At 44.2% G+C, this 16,582-nt stretch overlaps 1 long non-coding RNA gene across 1 annotated transcript; it reads left to right on the top strand.

The window, feature by feature from the left end:
• Nucleotides 1–692: 692 nt before the first annotated feature.
• On the top strand, nucleotides 693–16,247 carry LOC145526118 (uncharacterized). The gene is made up of 6 exons (XR_014068696.1): nucleotides 693–1,109; nucleotides 3,373–3,530; nucleotides 4,376–4,435; nucleotides 10,812–10,897; nucleotides 11,037–11,097; nucleotides 12,947–16,247. It is a non-coding gene; the product is annotated as an uncharacterized LOC145526118 (long non-coding RNA).
• The last annotated feature ends 335 nt before the right edge of the window (nucleotides 16,248–16,582 follow it).

The raw sequence follows: 16,582 nt of genomic DNA, 5'->3' as shown, positions 1-16,582 counted from the left end.
TGGGAAGCCCAGGAAGTAGCCTAGATCTCTGCTGAGTTTTCTATTGACTTATTCAACTCCTGTGGGCTGCTTTAGGAGGTCAATTTCAGCCTTTAAAGGACAAATACTGCTAGTGCTTGTGGAAGTACAACTTCAATTCAGTGAATTTCTTGAATAATCTCTTTAATTACAGCAGTTGTAATTTAACAATTACAAAAACAATTATTATAAAATCAGTTATTTTATAGAGAGTGCAGAAACAAGAAGGACACTCCCTCCCATGAATGGGTATTGGGTTGGGCTTGTGTGGTCTTTGCCAGGTCATGTTGCCTCCCGGTAAGTTATCTCAAGGGCAGATTCTAAAGGAGAGACCAACCCAAGCCAGTTCTGGAGGAGATGCAGACACGTGAGGCGTGCCCAAGGGAGGGGTGGTTCATGCGCCAGGCCTTGCTACACATGACACACAAAACTTGAGGTTCAGGCTGATACCAACCTGTAAGTCACTTCGCTAAGGTGAGCCCCAGGGAAAATAGGGAAAATCGAATCTGCTTGCTTCTCAGAGGCTGAGGCACCGCCCTCCCTCAGCCCCGCCCCTTAGGCCCCCTTCCCGCCAGCGCACGCTTGCAACCTGAACCACGCACAGGAAACGGCTAAGGCCGTTGAGGACTCGAGCCACGCACAGGAAACTTCTGAAGCCGTTGAGAACCTGAGCCACGCACAGGAAACGGCTAAGGCCAGGAACGGCTGGGATGAGAGGAGGGAGAGAGGCTGGTGCGCAGAGGTGCCGCTGGCTGCAATGGGCTTTCGGGACAGGGAGGCCACAGAAAAGATGTTCAAAGAAAAGTGGCTTGGTCAGAAGGAGGGGGAGAGGCTGGGGAGACTAATGAGAAGAGGAGGTAATGAAAGGAAGGGACCAGGATGAGAGGGAGGGGAGGTTTGAGAGAGTGATCGGTGGGGAGGGGAAATAGATGGGCAAGAAGAAGAAAGAGAAATAGAGGGTAGGAACTTATCTTGGGGACAGGAGGGACTTAAGAGGAGATCCAGTGTACTCACTTAGTCCAGCAAGAAGGGACCCTCACCAGGGACCGGAAAAACGTGTGCTGTTGTGAAGCCCAGAAGTAGCTGCCTGGGTAAGCCTTAATTCTAACATGTTTTGATGACTGGCAGGCCTCCCACCCAGCAGGACTTGGAAGACACTGCTGTAACTGTTGGGCTGGGTTTTAACTGTTGTGTTCTGACAAAATGCAAGTATTTAACAATCCTGCTTCATAGTCACATGTTTAATTAACCCTTTCAGAGTACTTTCTCTTGTTCTAATATGGAAAGGTCTTGAGATGGCTGCATTATCCCCATCTTTACAGGCAAAGATGTTAAAACAGAAATGACTTGCTCAGAATCACAGATCAGCTAAATGATTCAGTAGAAAGAACAGAGTAGTTGTGATATTATTGAAGCCAGTTATCTGCCAGTGTGGAATAAAATAACTAGAATAGGATGTGACTTAGTGATAAGAGGTAACACAGAACTAGTGATCTGAAGCCACAAAACAATGTCTCCAGATTCAAAACCCATCTTCTCCTATGCTTCTCACCCTGGGCCTCGGGCCTCCTGTTTCTTCTGCAGCATCTCTGAGTGTCCTCAGTGTGGGGCCCGCTATCAGGCATACCTTTACCCAGAGTAATAGTTTAGAAACTAGGGGCCTGTCTCAGTCTTTTTAGGCTGCTGTAACAGAAGGTCATAGACTGGGTGGCTCATACACAACAGAAATTTATTTTTTACAGTTCTGGAGGCTGAGAGGTCCAAGACTAAGGTGCTAGCAGGTTTGGCATCTGGTGAGAGGCTGACTCCTAGATGGCCATCTTTATGCTATAACTTCACAAGGTGGAAGGAGCAATGGCACTTCCTTGGGCTTCTTTTATAAGGGCACTAATCCCATTTATGAGGGTTCTGCTCAGATGATCTAATCACCCCAAAAGTCCTCAATACGTAATGCCATCACCTCGGGGGTTAGGTTTCAGCATATGAATTTTGGGGTAATACAGACATTTAGACCATAGCAGAGCCAAAAAGGACTCCATGGTTAGGAGGTGTCGGATATGCTCAGGTGAAACTATTGCTCCTTTGTTCTTCAGGAGTGGGGCAGTGCTACAGTATACTCTCTGGTCTTCTAGACTGGCTTACCTGCCCTCACCTATTGTTTCAGAAGATATTTAAATTTTCTTCTTATTGGTGTGCAGTATCCATATAATGTAGGTGTTCATCTAATCTATTGATGCTGAACGCAAGGGAAGGCTCATGGACTTTGGAATGGTGAGTAGGAGCCAGCTACCAGAAGGTCTAGAGGAAGAATTTTCCAGGCAGACAGGAGGGAAAGACTCCAGGGAAGTAATGACCTTAGTGAGTTCAGGAAATACAGGTCCCACAAGGCTGGGGAAAGTGGCATGAAATGAAGTTAGAGTGAAAGGCAGAGGTCCAACCACAATTGTAGGGGTGGTCGGCAGGACTTGAAGGCTAGGGATAAAAATCTGGGCAGGGCTGGGCTATCCGAAGAGACAGAAGTGTTTCCTTAGAGACCTCAATTTAATCCTGCAGAATAGCAGAGGAGTTAAAACAAGGCAATGTAGTCCAGCCTAACTGAGCCTCCTACAGGAAGATGACACAGCATGAACGAGAGGAAACACAGGGCAACAGTGTGCAACACAGAATGCCAGCGACCTAAGGACCCTCACTAAGCGCCACACCAACCTCCCAACCCAGAAAATGAGTACTTGAGAGGATATTAAGACCACAAACCCAATTCAAAACTGCAAAGTCTCTTAAGTGACTTCCATTTGAGGACTCTGTGGGGCATCCACCACTAAGGATGGGGATACAGCTTCCCATTGTCCTCTCTGCAGAAAAATGGAAATCTTTTAAATTGTCACTGGTAGTACATAGAAGTTTATTACTCACTAGTTCAGGGCTTGTCAAACCCTCTCTCTGTATATATAGGGTTTTAACTGATTATCTGGTGGTGGGTAGGGTGGTAATGTAACCTTAAGGTTCCACTCAAGTGTAAAAAATACTGCAGTGTAACACCACCACAAGTCCTAATGAGCTTCTATTCAACTTTATTTTACTTGGGAGAAAATGATAATATAAAACTCTTCAGTGATTATTTTTAAAGGGCTTATTTTTCAATTATTTAGATATCTGGAGTTATTTTGGAGTTATCCAATTATCGAGTTTCTGCATGTTGCCACCTTTCACCAAGCCACTACTGTCTCTCACCTGAATTGTTGTAATATCAGACTAATTTGTCTTTTTCACCTCCATGTTTGAATCCTTGCAGGCTGTCCCTGCAGTAATCTGAGTGAATCTCCTGCACACTAACTTTGGACTTCTTTTTCCTAGTAATGGCAGGCTAGGTTATTTGGATCAACCCTTTGGCTGAAAATAACTTGAAAGAGGAAAACTGAACAAAATATAAGAAACATTTTGTTAAGATCAATGAAGAGATGATAAACAGTAAGAATCAAGCTGAAATGTGAAGATTGAAGAGGGGTGAGAAGGTATGGGAACCTCTTTCACCCTGAAGGTATGCATATTCCCCCAAATTAGAATGTTAGTGTCGTGGGTCCCAGTATACAGAAATCAAAGCCGGGGGCAGGCAAAGCGGGGAGTCTAATGGAGACTTAGGTAAACAGGCTCTAAGGGATTCCCCCATCCCCCTAAGTGTAGGAGAGGGGACCTATCTGACTTTAACCAAGAGCATATGGCAAAATGAGAGAATGTCACTCTCATGGTACTTATGTTATAAAAGTCTGTCTTGTGAGTAGACAAATGGCAAGGAGCTTAGGGCAGCTTTGAGCAAGAAATTAAAGCCACAGATTTAAGAAATCCTATGAATTGCAATAAAAAAGAACCAACACCTAAAGTCATCATAATGAAATTATTTAAAAACCAAAGAAAAGGGCCAAAGCTTAAAATTGGTTAGAGAAAAGGGTAAATTGTGTTTAAGAAAGGTACATGGTACATGGGAGACGATAAATATTTGCTAAAAGAATAAGCAATCTATTTGGGAGATTTTCTGCTTATTAGCTGTATGACCTGTGTCACTTGATCTCTTTGAAACTCAGTCTCCTCACCTGCAAAATGTAGATAATAAAACCTACTTTATAGGGGAAATCATCAGGGTTAAGTTAATAATTCATTATACGTAGAATACCTAACAATTCCTAGTATATATTAGATGTTCCTGTTCTAGGCTGATTTTCTCCCAAATTTGAGTTTGGGGTCTGTTCTTTGCAAATTTACTCTCTAATTCAGGTCTCCAGTTCAGGCTTTCTTTAGTTCCAAATATCCATCTCAAAATACTTCTATATCTAAAACATATTTCCTTCCTTCCCTTTTAAAGGGCTGGAGAAAAACAAGTCCTATTGCAGTTAACACCTGTTCGGCCACAGGATAAAGAAAGGTAAATGAGCAAACATCTAACTTAGGGTGCACCTGCTAATTCTCTGACCTAAATTATACTCTGTGGTATTTTCTGAATTTCTGTCATGATAACAATTACCTGGGGGCAGTTTTTAGTAATATAATTTTTGGTTCTCTTTGCCTGAACAACACGATTTTTTTTACGTCTAAGGTAAAACCACAGAATCTGACTTTTTAACAAGCACCCAAATGACTCTCACCCTCATAAAACAGTGGGAATAATGCCTAGGGAGTGAAGATTACAACATTGGCCAAGCCACTGATTAATGTGAGTGAACAAATACTTCCTGCTATAGGAGAAGAGAGAGAAGAAACTACAATCAAGAGGCTGGCTCTATGAAGGTGGATGCCACAGGGCCTATGTCTGGACAGGTTCACCAATTTTCCAGAAGCCATAGGTGTACATGAAATACCTTATGGCAAACAGACCCTACTCAGGTTGAATGGGCAAAGTAGAGCCTTTGATGGTGGGGACCTAGGAAAGCTTTGTGAAGGAAGTACAGTCTGAGTTAGACTACTCTCTAGAGTTTTTTCGAATGACTATAAAAAGGTATTCCAGGGAAGAGAAATAGTTTTACGCAAAGTTGGTTCTAGAAAGAGCAAGAAAACTGAGCTATTCCTTCCATACCTTCAAGGGAATGCCTGTGCTCAAAGGTAGAAAAGACCAGGTGGAACTGAGTGGACATTTTAAAGATGCAAAAAAACAGGATAGATTAGGAAACAGACTGGGTGAGAAAAGGTTAGGAGCCCCTAAGACAGAGAAAGTCCCAGTTCATTTCCTGCCTTAGGAACCCTATTCCCCACACCTTCAGGGATCAGTTTCTGACTCCATAACTGACTGGAAGATCTGGAAACTTTGGTCCCCAAATGGCAGAACTCCCACTAATCAACGCCAATAATGTGTTGAGATCCTGAGATTCCTTCCTGAGACTTCAGATTCTTCCCTGCTTGCCCTGAACCCCTCCTGCCTATCTAGCATCATTTGTTCAAAAGTTCTGCTTGTTCTTGCATCAAGACCATTTTCTTTTTTTTCATCAGCAATTTCCTCTGCCCCAGAATATTTTTCTCCTCTTCTTCACTTCACTCATTTTATTTGTCAGGTCTCTGTTTATATAGTTCTCATTCAGACAAGCCTTTTCCTACTTAGTCAAAATTATCCTCCACCCTTTATCCCTAACACATGCTTAGAATTTTTCTTCATAGCACTTGTCAGTATTTCAGATTACATACTTATTTGTGTTTGTGGCTCTCTCCCTTCACACAATAAACTCCATGAACCCTCTGTTTCCCTTACCACTCTTGACTTGGTACCTAGCTCTGGGCAATCTTTCACCATTAATATTTGTTTACAAAAGAGGGGATTTCGACCTTAATAACTATTAGCCTGAGGCCTTGGCACGTCCCCTACAATAAGATCCTATGCATTCTCAAGATTCTAATGCCTTTCCTGTCTCTTCCTCCAGAGCTTGAGCCTGGATTCATATCCTGATGTCAATATTCACTAGTTGTGCTCCACTGTTTAAATTGTCTATGCTGTTTAAATCTCAGTTTCCTTTTCCTATAAAACTGAGATAATTTCTACTATATAGAGTCTCGAGGAGGCTTATGAAAGAATCTGAAAAGTTATTGCTGAATCACGAAAAGACACCGGGATTCTTGGCCTCCGGAGGAGAAGAATTCAATCTGGGGCCAGAGACGAGGCTTGATTGCTCAGAGATTTTGTGCAATAGAGTTTATTAAAGTATAAAAGGGATAGAGAAAGCTTCTGACATAGACATCAGAAGGGGGCAGAAAGAGTACCCCCTTACTAGTGTTAGCAGTGGAGTTATATACTCTCCAATGAATCAAAAGAATGTCTGGAGGTTGTAAAGACCTCACCAGACCTACTCCCATAATTTACATTTCAAGATAACAGAATCAGCCAGAAGGTTTAATCCAGAGACTGTCCTCAGGCAGGATACATTATTGTTATATAATCCTAAGGAAAGTAGAGAGAGAAGAAAAAAAAGTTTGTCCTTTCTTCCTCCTCAAGAATTCCAGACCCCACTCTCCTTGGGGACCCCTAGACTTCCTATCAGCCTGCCTAGGAAATGACTCTCTCATTTCCCCTTTTCTTTTAGGAGAATTATGTTGCTGAGGGAAAGGGGCGTCGTTTTCATTCCATAACTACTTCTGCTATTTAGGGGCGTGGTCCCTAAATTGTTGAGGCAACATATTCTCTAAACCCTCATATTGAGGGTCTCTGATCCAGGGGCCCCAAGTAATAGTTGGAGGAGGCTGTGGCACTCGTAGGAGCTTGGACAACCATTTGTAACTTAAAAGCTTTTAGACGGTTAGAAAACCCCATTATACAGTTACAGACGTAAGGCAAAATAGTCATTAAACCTAGTTAAAATCAAAATGAAAAGTCACATTATGTCCATAGTTACATTAGTCCATCCTAAGGTTGTTAGATGTCATCAGTTTAAGAAGAGGCATCACATATGATTGTTGTTGAAGGTGTTCGCAGACTTGGAGAAAGTCTTTTCCTTGAAGTGGAGATGTCCACCACGGGAAGCCTTCCAGTAATGAAGAGGGGAGCGCTCCACAGACCCAGCAGTTAGACTGATTGTGGAATGCAGTGTAGGAGTGAGCCCAGGACAGGAAGGCATTGTCTTGAGGATCAAACAGCAGAATCAGGACTTTGGAGTCAGCAGAAGTAGGCTCACATAGATTATCAGGCCCAACTGAAAAGTACAAGTCAGAGCATAGAAAGTAAAGACATAAAATGAAATCACTTAGTTCTGGTCAGGGTGCCACCTCTTAACTCGAGTGTGATGTACCCACGACAACTCCTGGCACTTTGACAGCTGTGGGAGAAGAAAGAATAACCTGGTAAGGGCCTTCCCAGAGGGGCTCAAGGGATGGGCCCCCAGACCCCAATGTTTTTATGAGGACCTCGGTTCCTGGCTCAAATAGAGGCTTGCATGACTCAGAGGCTGGGTCAGGAGTCATCTCCCGGAGTTCTGTTAATGCCTGTTGAAAAGCTGAGAGCTGAGTCACATAACTAGTTAATTCCAAGGCTTCAGGGTCTATAACAATGTCTGTGCATAAGAAAGGCCTTCCATAAATACATTCAAAGGGGAACAGTCTCCCCTTTTTTGGGGCAGTTCGAGCCCTCATTAAAGCTATGGGTAGGACTTTAATCCAGTTGTCTTGCGTCTCTTGAGTTAATTTGCGCAGATGTCGTTTGATAATGTCATTATCTTTTTCAAACTTTCCTGAGGATTGGGGTCTCCAGGAACAGTGTAAGTGATATTCTATTCCTAGAGCTTTAGACACTCCCTGAGTTACAGCAGCTCTGAAAGCGGAGCCATTGTCACTCTGAAGGCTCTGTGGCAGCCCAAACCTGGGGATAATTTCATGGATTAAAATCTTTATAACCTCTTTAACCTGTTCACTATGACAGGGAAAAGCCTCAATCTGTCCAGTAAAAGTATCCACCCAAACTTGTAAGCAAGAATACCCATTAGCTTTTGGCATATGAGTAAAATCAATTTCCCAGTCCTCCCCAGGATACTTTCCACTTGGTTGTAATCCAGATTTTGCTAGCTTTTCAGTCTTTGGGTTATTTTTCTGACATACCTCACACCTTTTGATAATGTTCTTTAAAGTTTTCATTACATTTTTACCTTCAAACAAACGGGAAGCCATCTGGTAAGTACTCTCTGCACCCAAATGGAAATTCTGGTGTAAACCCTTAAGAATTTTCCTTTGAGCATTTTCAGGAATTATTAGTCGTCCATCCTCGGACTGTAACCACCCTTTATCAGTAATCTTTGCTCCTCTTTTCTCATATCTTTCTAATTCTTCCTCAGTATATTGTAGTTTTTCCTGTTCCACAGGACCTGTCCAGATCAAAGGCATCTGTAGTGAAGGGGTTTCATAAAGTGCCGCTTTTCTGGCTTGACAGCCAGCTGATTACCTTCAGCTACTTTACTTCCAGCTGTGTTGTGCCCTCTGCAATGCATAACAGCTACTTCTTTAGGACAATATATAGCAGTTAAAAGTCTCTCAATCTCTCTGAAATGCGTAATAGGTTCTCTTGTTGCTGTTTTAAACTGTCTTTCTTTCCATATTGCAGCATGAGCATGTAAAGTCAAATGAGTATACTTAGAATCAGTGTAGATATTTACCTGCTGCCTTTTGCTTAACTCTAGAGCTCGGGTCGGGAGAAGGCAATGGCACCCCACTCCACTACACTTGCCTGGAAAATCCCATGGACGGAAGAGCCCGGTAGGCTGCAGTCCATGGGGTCGCTAGGAGTCGGACATGACTGAGCGACTTCACTTTCACTTTTCAATTTCATGCATTGAAGAAGGAAATGGCAACCCACTCCAGTATTCTTGCCTGGAGAATCCCAGGGACGGGGGAGCCTGGTGGGCTGCCATCTATGGGGTCGCACAGAGTCGGACACGACTGAAGCGACTTAGCAGCAGCAGCAGCAGCAGAGCTCGGGTCAGAGTCACAAGCTCGGCTAACTGAGCACTGGTTCCCTGGGGAGAGATTTTGCTTCTAAAACCTGTTCAGCAGTCACCACGGCATAAACCTGCTTTATGCTTTCCATCCCCAACAAAAGAACTGCCATCTGTGAATATTTCCATATCAGGATTGTCTAATGGGGTATCCATTAGATCTTCCCGAGCTGCATAGTTTAAAGTTAGGAATTGGGAAGAATCGTAATCAGGTGTTTCATTTTCCTTCTCAGGAAGGATAGTGGCAGGATTTAAATTTCCACAAACTTTAAGCTTAGTTCTGGTCCTTCTAACAACAGTGACTGATATTTAAGAAGCCTACTGTCTGTCATCCAAATATTAACCGTAGAATTTAAGATTCTACTCACCAATACAGTAAGGTTTCGTCCATTAATTATTTTTAAAGCTTCAGGTGTTAATAAAGCCGTTGCCCCATTACTCTAGGGCAGTGGGGCCACCTATGTGAAATTACATCTAATTCTCTGCTTAGATGAGCAATAGGTTGCTGGTGAGGCCCTCGGGGTTGTGTCAAAACTCCCAAGGCCATACCTTTTCTTTTAGTGACAAACAAATTAAATTCTGACCCTGTGGGCAAGCTCAGAGTGGGAGCTTGCAGAAGAGCAGTCTGAAGAACCTTAAAAGTCTTTTGAGTATCTGGAGACCAAACCAGTTTGTCCGTTTGGGCCTGCTGAATTTCAGCTGTAAGTTTATATAGAGGCCGGGCAAGTTCCCCATAACCCGGAATCCAAATGTGACAGTAGCCTGTGATTCCCAAAAATCCTCTCAATTGTCTTAAAGTCATAGGTAGAGAATGATTTCAGTTCAGTTCAGTCACTCAGTCGTGTCCGACTCTTTGCGATCCCATGAATCGCATCACGCCAGGCCTCCCTGTCCATCACCAACTCCCAGAGTCTACCCAAACTCATGTCCATCGAGTCGGTGATGCCATCCAACCATCTCATCCTCTGTCGACCCCTTCTCCTCCTGCCCCCAATTCTTCCCAGCATTAGGGTCTTTTCCAATGAGTCAACTCTTCGCATGAGGTGGCCAAAGTATTGGAGTTTCAGCTTCAACATCAGTCCTTCCAATGAACACCCAGCATGATTTAGTATAGGTTTAATTCCCTCAGGCCTATGGCCCTAGTCCCTTCTGATATGATTAGGCCCAGATATCTAACAGATTGTTGACAAAGCTTAGCCTTTTCTCTTTATGGCTTGTAACCGTAGCCTGCCAGAAAGTTTAAGAAATCTTCTGAGGCTGGTGAACAAGCTTCCTCTGTCTCAGCACAGAGCAGAATATCATCTACATATTGTAACACCACTGCTTCAGAGCTATTAAAGTTTTGTAGATCCCGTGACAAACTTTGTCCAAATAAGTGAAGACTGTCATGAAATCCCTGGGGCAAAACTGTCCAGGTTAACTGAGAAGCTGGCTGCCTAGGGTCCTCAAAGGCAAATAGAAATTGACTTTCCTCCGCCAAAGGCACTGAATAGAAGGCATCTTTCAAATCAATTACTGAGAAATATTTGGCTCGTTCAGGAATTTCAGACAATCGAGTATAAGGATTAGGCAACACGGGGTGTAAAGGAACTAAAGCCTCATTTATTATTCGTAAATCTTGAACTAGTCTCCATTTACCATTTGATTTCTTTATACCCAAAATAGGAGTGTTGCATGGACTGTTACAGGGAATTAATAGTCCCTGCTCCTTTAAATTTTCAGTGATGGGTTTTAACCCTTCCTTAACCTCAGGTTTCAGTGGATACTGCTTCTTATGTGGAAATAAGTGTGGGTGTTTGAGCTTGACAACTACAGGAACAGCATTTTGTGCTCAACCTACAGGTTTTCCATCAGCCCATACTCGAGGATTTACATTTCGTTCAATTAAAAGGACAGAAAGGGAGAGCTCCATATTCTTCAAAACAGAGGCATGGACCTTGCTCAGTATATCCTTCCCCAAAAGGGGTGAGGGAGACTCTGGCACGATCAGAAACTCCTGTGAAAATAGCACAGAGTCTCAGTTATAGCTTAAAGAACAACTGAAGTAATACCTTTTGGCTCGTCCAGACAGTCTCATTACGGAAGCGGATCAGGAAGAAAGTGGGCCAGGGGCTTCAGTAAGCACAGAGTAAGTTGCCCCAGTGTCTAAATGGAAATAGACTGATTGCCCACCCACCCCCCCACACACACACGCACAGAGTTATTAATACCCAGGGTTCCTTAGGTGTAATTAGGACGGGAGCTTGTGTGGGGACCCCCGGGCACCTTCAGGCCTGATTGTCTTAAGAGTCCACCCCTGAAACCTACGCCTCTGGGGGCAGTCTCTCTTCCACTGTGGTCCCTTGCAGACCGGACTTGGAGCCGGGGGCGGCTTGGATGCCTGAGGGCAATCCCGCTTGACGTGCCCCTCCTTTCCACAGTAATAGCAAGCCCATCCCTTTTCACCTGGGTCCCTCTGGGCATTTTTCTCAGGCTGTTTAAGAACGGTTCTCATAGCCTTTGGGAGGGCTTCCGCCTGTTCCTTGGTCTTTTTCTGTGTTTCTTTTCCTCATATTCCCTACCATAATAGACTGTCTGAGCCAGTTGTAACAGATTATCTAAAGACTGATTTGGTTCATACGCCCGTTTTAATAGCTTACGGCGGATATCTGGAGCCCACTGAGTGAGAAATCTGTCCTTTAAGATCACTTTTCCCTCTTCACTTTGGGGATCAATCTCAGTGAACCTGCGAAGGGCTTCTCTCAGTCTCTCTAGGAATTTACTAGGAGCTTCCTTCTCCTCCTGTTCTATGTTTGCCAATTTGCCGTAGTTTAAAGGCTTAACACGCACCTGCCTGAGTCCTTCAAGAATACATCTGACAAAATGACTCTGATCCCATCTTCCTTTAGCTGTGTTGTAGTCCCAGTTTGGTTCTGTAATTGGGACTGCCTGATTCCCAGTAGGGAGGGTGGTTATCTCGTCCTCCCTCTTCCCTACTGATTCATTACCAAGCCATTCATCTCCGTAAGCAACCGCTTTCCCCAAAACTCGGCTCTTTGAGTCGGGAGTCAGCGTTTGTCCCAAGATATACATCACATCCTTCCAAGTAAGGTAATAAAACAGAGTAACACCTTTAGACGGAGAAGGCAATGGCACCCCACTCCAGTACTCTTGCCTAGAAAATCCCATGGACGGAGGAGCCTGGTGGGCTGCAGTCCATGGGGTCGCTACGAGTCGGACACGACTGAGCGACTTCACTTTCACTTTTCCCTTTCATGCACTGGAGAAGGAAATGGCAACCCACTCCAGTGTTCTTGCCTGGAGAATCCCAGGGACGGCGGAGCCTGGTGGGCTGCCGTCTATGGGGTCGCACAGAGTCGGACACGACTGAAGCGACTTAGCAGCAGCAGCAGCAACACCTTTAGAAGCTCTAATATATTTTTCTGGGTCCTCTAAATAGTCTCCCAGATCCTCCTTGATTCTCTGTATTTCTTGATAAGAAATTATTAACTCTCATAGACTGATTATTTCTCCCTGTGGGTGCTTCATGAAGAGGCAACAGCTTGTGTGGCTGTTCCTCAGTCTCTCTGGCTGCTCTGCACATATGATCCCAGGGATATATTGGAGAAACCTGCTTTACTTTATCTCTTTGTCTTCTGTCCTCCATCTCATCTCTTACTTCGATGGTCTGAGGTTCTACTGAAACCAGAGTAGTCTGAGGTCTTGCTGAGACAGGAGTTGTTGGGACTTCTACGTGGGCAGTTTGACTCTCAGTTTGGGTTTCCACTGAGATTACGGCAACCCTTCTTGGGGGGGTTCTCTGACTTTTAGTTTGCCCATTTTGGAGCCCTGGGTACGGGGGCAAAGTAGGAGGACAGGAGGGAGCTGAAGGTGTCACACCCAAATCCATACCCTTAGGACAGAAGTCTGGCATATTTCACAGAGAGAAAAAGGGCAACACATATGCTACTTCTACCCATTTCCCTTGTTTTCTACAGAACCGGTCCAACTGTAAAACAGTATTATACTTAAGAGACCCTCCAACTGGCCACCGTTCGCCGTCCTCCAGTGGGTACCGCGGCCAGTATCACATAGGAAGACCAGGTTTGCCTTCCTTAAGCCCTGGGGATGAAATCTATCCCAGTTTTTCAGGATACAGCTCAAAGGAGTGAGGCTAGAATTGTTAGCTCCCATCTGTAACAGAAAAAAAGCGATGAGCGCCCTCTTTCTACCGGAGGTGTCCCTCCCTGCTCTAGATGGGGGTGTAGACAAACTTTACACCAAAGCTTTCCTTTCCTGGTCGGACTTAGTCTGTCCCTTACCGACGCAGGCGACATATTCGTCTCTCCCGGTTCTACCACCGAGACGGGGTGGAGATGCACCAGGGGTAGACCTGATGGCATCCCTGACTGACGTCCAGCTCCTCACCATCAAAACCTTGCTTGCCTCTGATGCCACCCAGGGTGCAATCAGAGTAACCTTCTGGAATGCCTCCCACGCTAAGACCGCTGGGGGCACCGTTCGTCACCTGAGTGCCTGTGCACGACCCTGAGTATATTCCTGACCCCAATAAGACCAGTACGAACATAAAACTGAGATGTTCCTTCCAAGCGTCACCACACCAGTATAAGAGCCTCCTCTGGTCCACTAAGAGCCAGTGTTACCAAAGGAAAAAACCCCATTGCAGTTCCAATCCGAGTAACCTTTTAACCTCAGAGATGCTCTTGTAGCTAGAGCTCTGTCTAACTTCCAAACTTTCGATTCCTAGCAAAGCTAGGCACTTCCTGACTACCAATCCAAGTTTGGGACCTAAGTCACAGAACACAGTAACAGCATGGATCACAAGTTCCGTGAAAGTCTATGATCTAATAGATTTGGTTTGTACTTCTAATTTCCAAGGAGTTACGAAATGGTCAAAGAGACCAAAAAGTTTGACCGAGAAAGGAGAGTTCGGTCCACACGCTTTGCCCATTTCTGGTCAGGCCCCAAAGGAGACACTGGGTGCCTTTTGGCATTGGCAGGTCGGTATAAAGCCCCGACAGGTTTCTGCCATAAGCCCTATGAGGTCACTGCAGAACCACAGAGCAGGGCTCCTCACTTGCTTTGTGCAGAGCATTTCACTCATTCACACAAGCTTACCGTAGAGTTAGTAAAGTACAGCAGAAAAAGTGTTCGCTAGGAGAACAGAACAAAGAACTAGAGCTCCAAGCATCCTTACCTTGTCCTGAAGAATACTGGACGAGCCCCCAAGATGAAAGGTTATTGCTGAATCACGAAAAGACACCGAGATTCTTGGCCTCCGGAGGAGAAGAATTCAATCCAGGGCCAGAGGCTTGATCGCTCAGAGATTTTGTGCAATAGAGTTTATTAAAGTATAAAAGAGATAGAGAAAGCTTCTGACATAGACATCAGAAGGGGGCAGAAAGAGTAGTGTTAGCAGTGTTACTAGTGTTAGCAGTGGAGTTATATACTCTCCAATGAATCAAAAGAATGTCTGGATGTTGTCAAGACCTCACCAGACCTACTCCCATAATTTACATTTTAAGATAACAGGATTAGCCAGAAGGTTTAATCCAGAGACTGTCCTCAGGCAGGATACATTCAGTTCAGTTCAGTCGCTTAGTCATGTCTGACTCTTTGTGACCCCATGAACCACAGCACGCCAGGCCTCCCTGTCCATCACCAGCTCCCTGAGTCCACGCAAACCCATGTCCATTGAGTCGATGATGCCATCCAACCATCTCATCCTCTGTCGTCCCCTTCTCCTCCTGCCCTCAATATTTCCCAGCATCAGGGTCTTTGCAAATGAGTCAGCTCTTTGCATCAGGTGGCCAAAGTATTGGAGTTTCAGCTTCAACATCAGTCCTTCCAATGAACACCCAGGACTGATCTCCTTTATGATGGACTGCTTGGATCTCCTTACAGTCCAAGGGACTCTCAAGAGTCTTCTCCAACACCACAGTTTAAAAGTATCAATTTTTTGGCTTCAGCTTTCTTTATAGTCCAACTCTCACATCCATACATGACTACTGGAAAAACCATAGCCTTGACTAGATGGACCTTTGTTGACCTTGGTTAGCAAAGTAATGTCTCTGCTTTTTAATATGCTTTCTAGGTTGGTCATAACTTTCCTTCCGAGGAGTAAGTGTCTTTTAATTTCAGGGCTGCAGTCACCATCTGCAGTGATTTTGGAGCCCAGAAAAATAAAGTCAGCCATTGTTTCCACTGTTTCCCCATCTATCTGCCATGAAGTGATGGGACTGGATGCCATGATCTTTGTTTTCTGAATGTTGAGCTTTAAGCCAACTTTTTCACTCTCCACTTTCACTTTCATCGAGAGACTCTTTAGTTCTTCTTCATTTTCTGCCATAAGGATGGTGTCATCTGCATATCTGAGGTTATTGATATTTCTCCCGGCAATCTTGATTCCAGCTTGTGCTTCATCCAGCACAGCGTTTCTCATGATGTACTCTGCGTATAAGTTAAATAAGCAGGGTGACAATATACAGCCTTGATGGACTCCTTTTCCTATTTGGAACCAGTCTGTTGTTCCATGTCCAGTTCTAACTGTTGCTTCTTGACCTGCATACAGGTTTCTCAAGAGACAGATCAGATGGTCTGGTATTCCCATCTCTTGAAGAATTTTCCACAGTTTATTGTGATCCACACAGTCAAAGGCTTTGGCATGGTCAATAAAGCAGAAATAGATGTTTTTCTGGTACTCTCTTGTTTTTTTGATGATCCATCGATGTTGGCAATTTGATCTCTGGTTCCTCTGCCTTTTCTAAAACCAGCTTGAACATCTGGAAGTTCACGGTTCACATATTGCTGAAGCCTGTCCTGGAGAATTTTGAGCATTACTTTACAAGTGTGTGAGATGAGTGCAATTGTGCGGTAGTTTGAGCATTCTTTGGCACTGCCTTTCTTTGGGATTGGAATGAAAACTGACCTTTTCCAGTCCTGTGGCCACTGCTGAGTTTTCCAGATTTGCTGGCATATCGAGTGCAGCACTTTCACAGCATCATCTTTCAGGATTTGAAATAGCTCAACTGGAATTCCATCACCTCCACTAGCTTTGTTCGTAGTGATGCTTTCTAAGGCCCACTTGACTTCACATTCCAGGATGTCTGGCTCTAGGTGAGTGATCACACCATCGTGATTATCTGGGTTGTGAAGATCCTTTTTGTACAGTTCTTCTGTGTATTCTTTCCACCTCTTCTTAATATCTTCTGCTTCTGTTAGGTCCATACCTTTTCTGTCCTTTATCGAGCCCATCTTTGCATGAAATGTTCCCTTGGCATCTCTAATTTTCTTGAAGAGATCTCTAGTCTATAACTCTGTAATACCCTCTGTTTTAAGATATTTCAATACATTACAGAGGCAGAGGAATGATTATGATGGACCAACTTTGTTAACAAATGTACACATTCACTATGTAGAAATAAACAGCACAGATTACATTGAAATCGTACGTGTAGATGATAATGTTGTTGTTCAGTCACCAAGTTGTGTCTGACTCTTTGCAACCCAATGAACTGCAGCATGCCAGGTTTCCCTGTCCCTCACCATCTCCCAGAGTTTGCTCAAGTTCTTATCCCTTGAATTGGTGATGCCATATAGCTGTCTCATGCTCT

Source organism: Giraffa tippelskirchi, chromosome 11 (assembly GCF_054371585.1).
Source record: "Giraffa tippelskirchi isolate mGirTip1 chromosome 11, T2T-mGirTip1v1.2.pri, whole genome shotgun sequence".
In the NCBI taxonomy this organism is placed as follows: Eukaryota; Metazoa; Chordata; class Mammalia; order Artiodactyla; family Giraffidae; genus Giraffa; species Giraffa tippelskirchi.
Note: the sequence above shows the minus strand (reverse complement) of the source record. Positions and strands in the feature narration are given on the sequence as shown.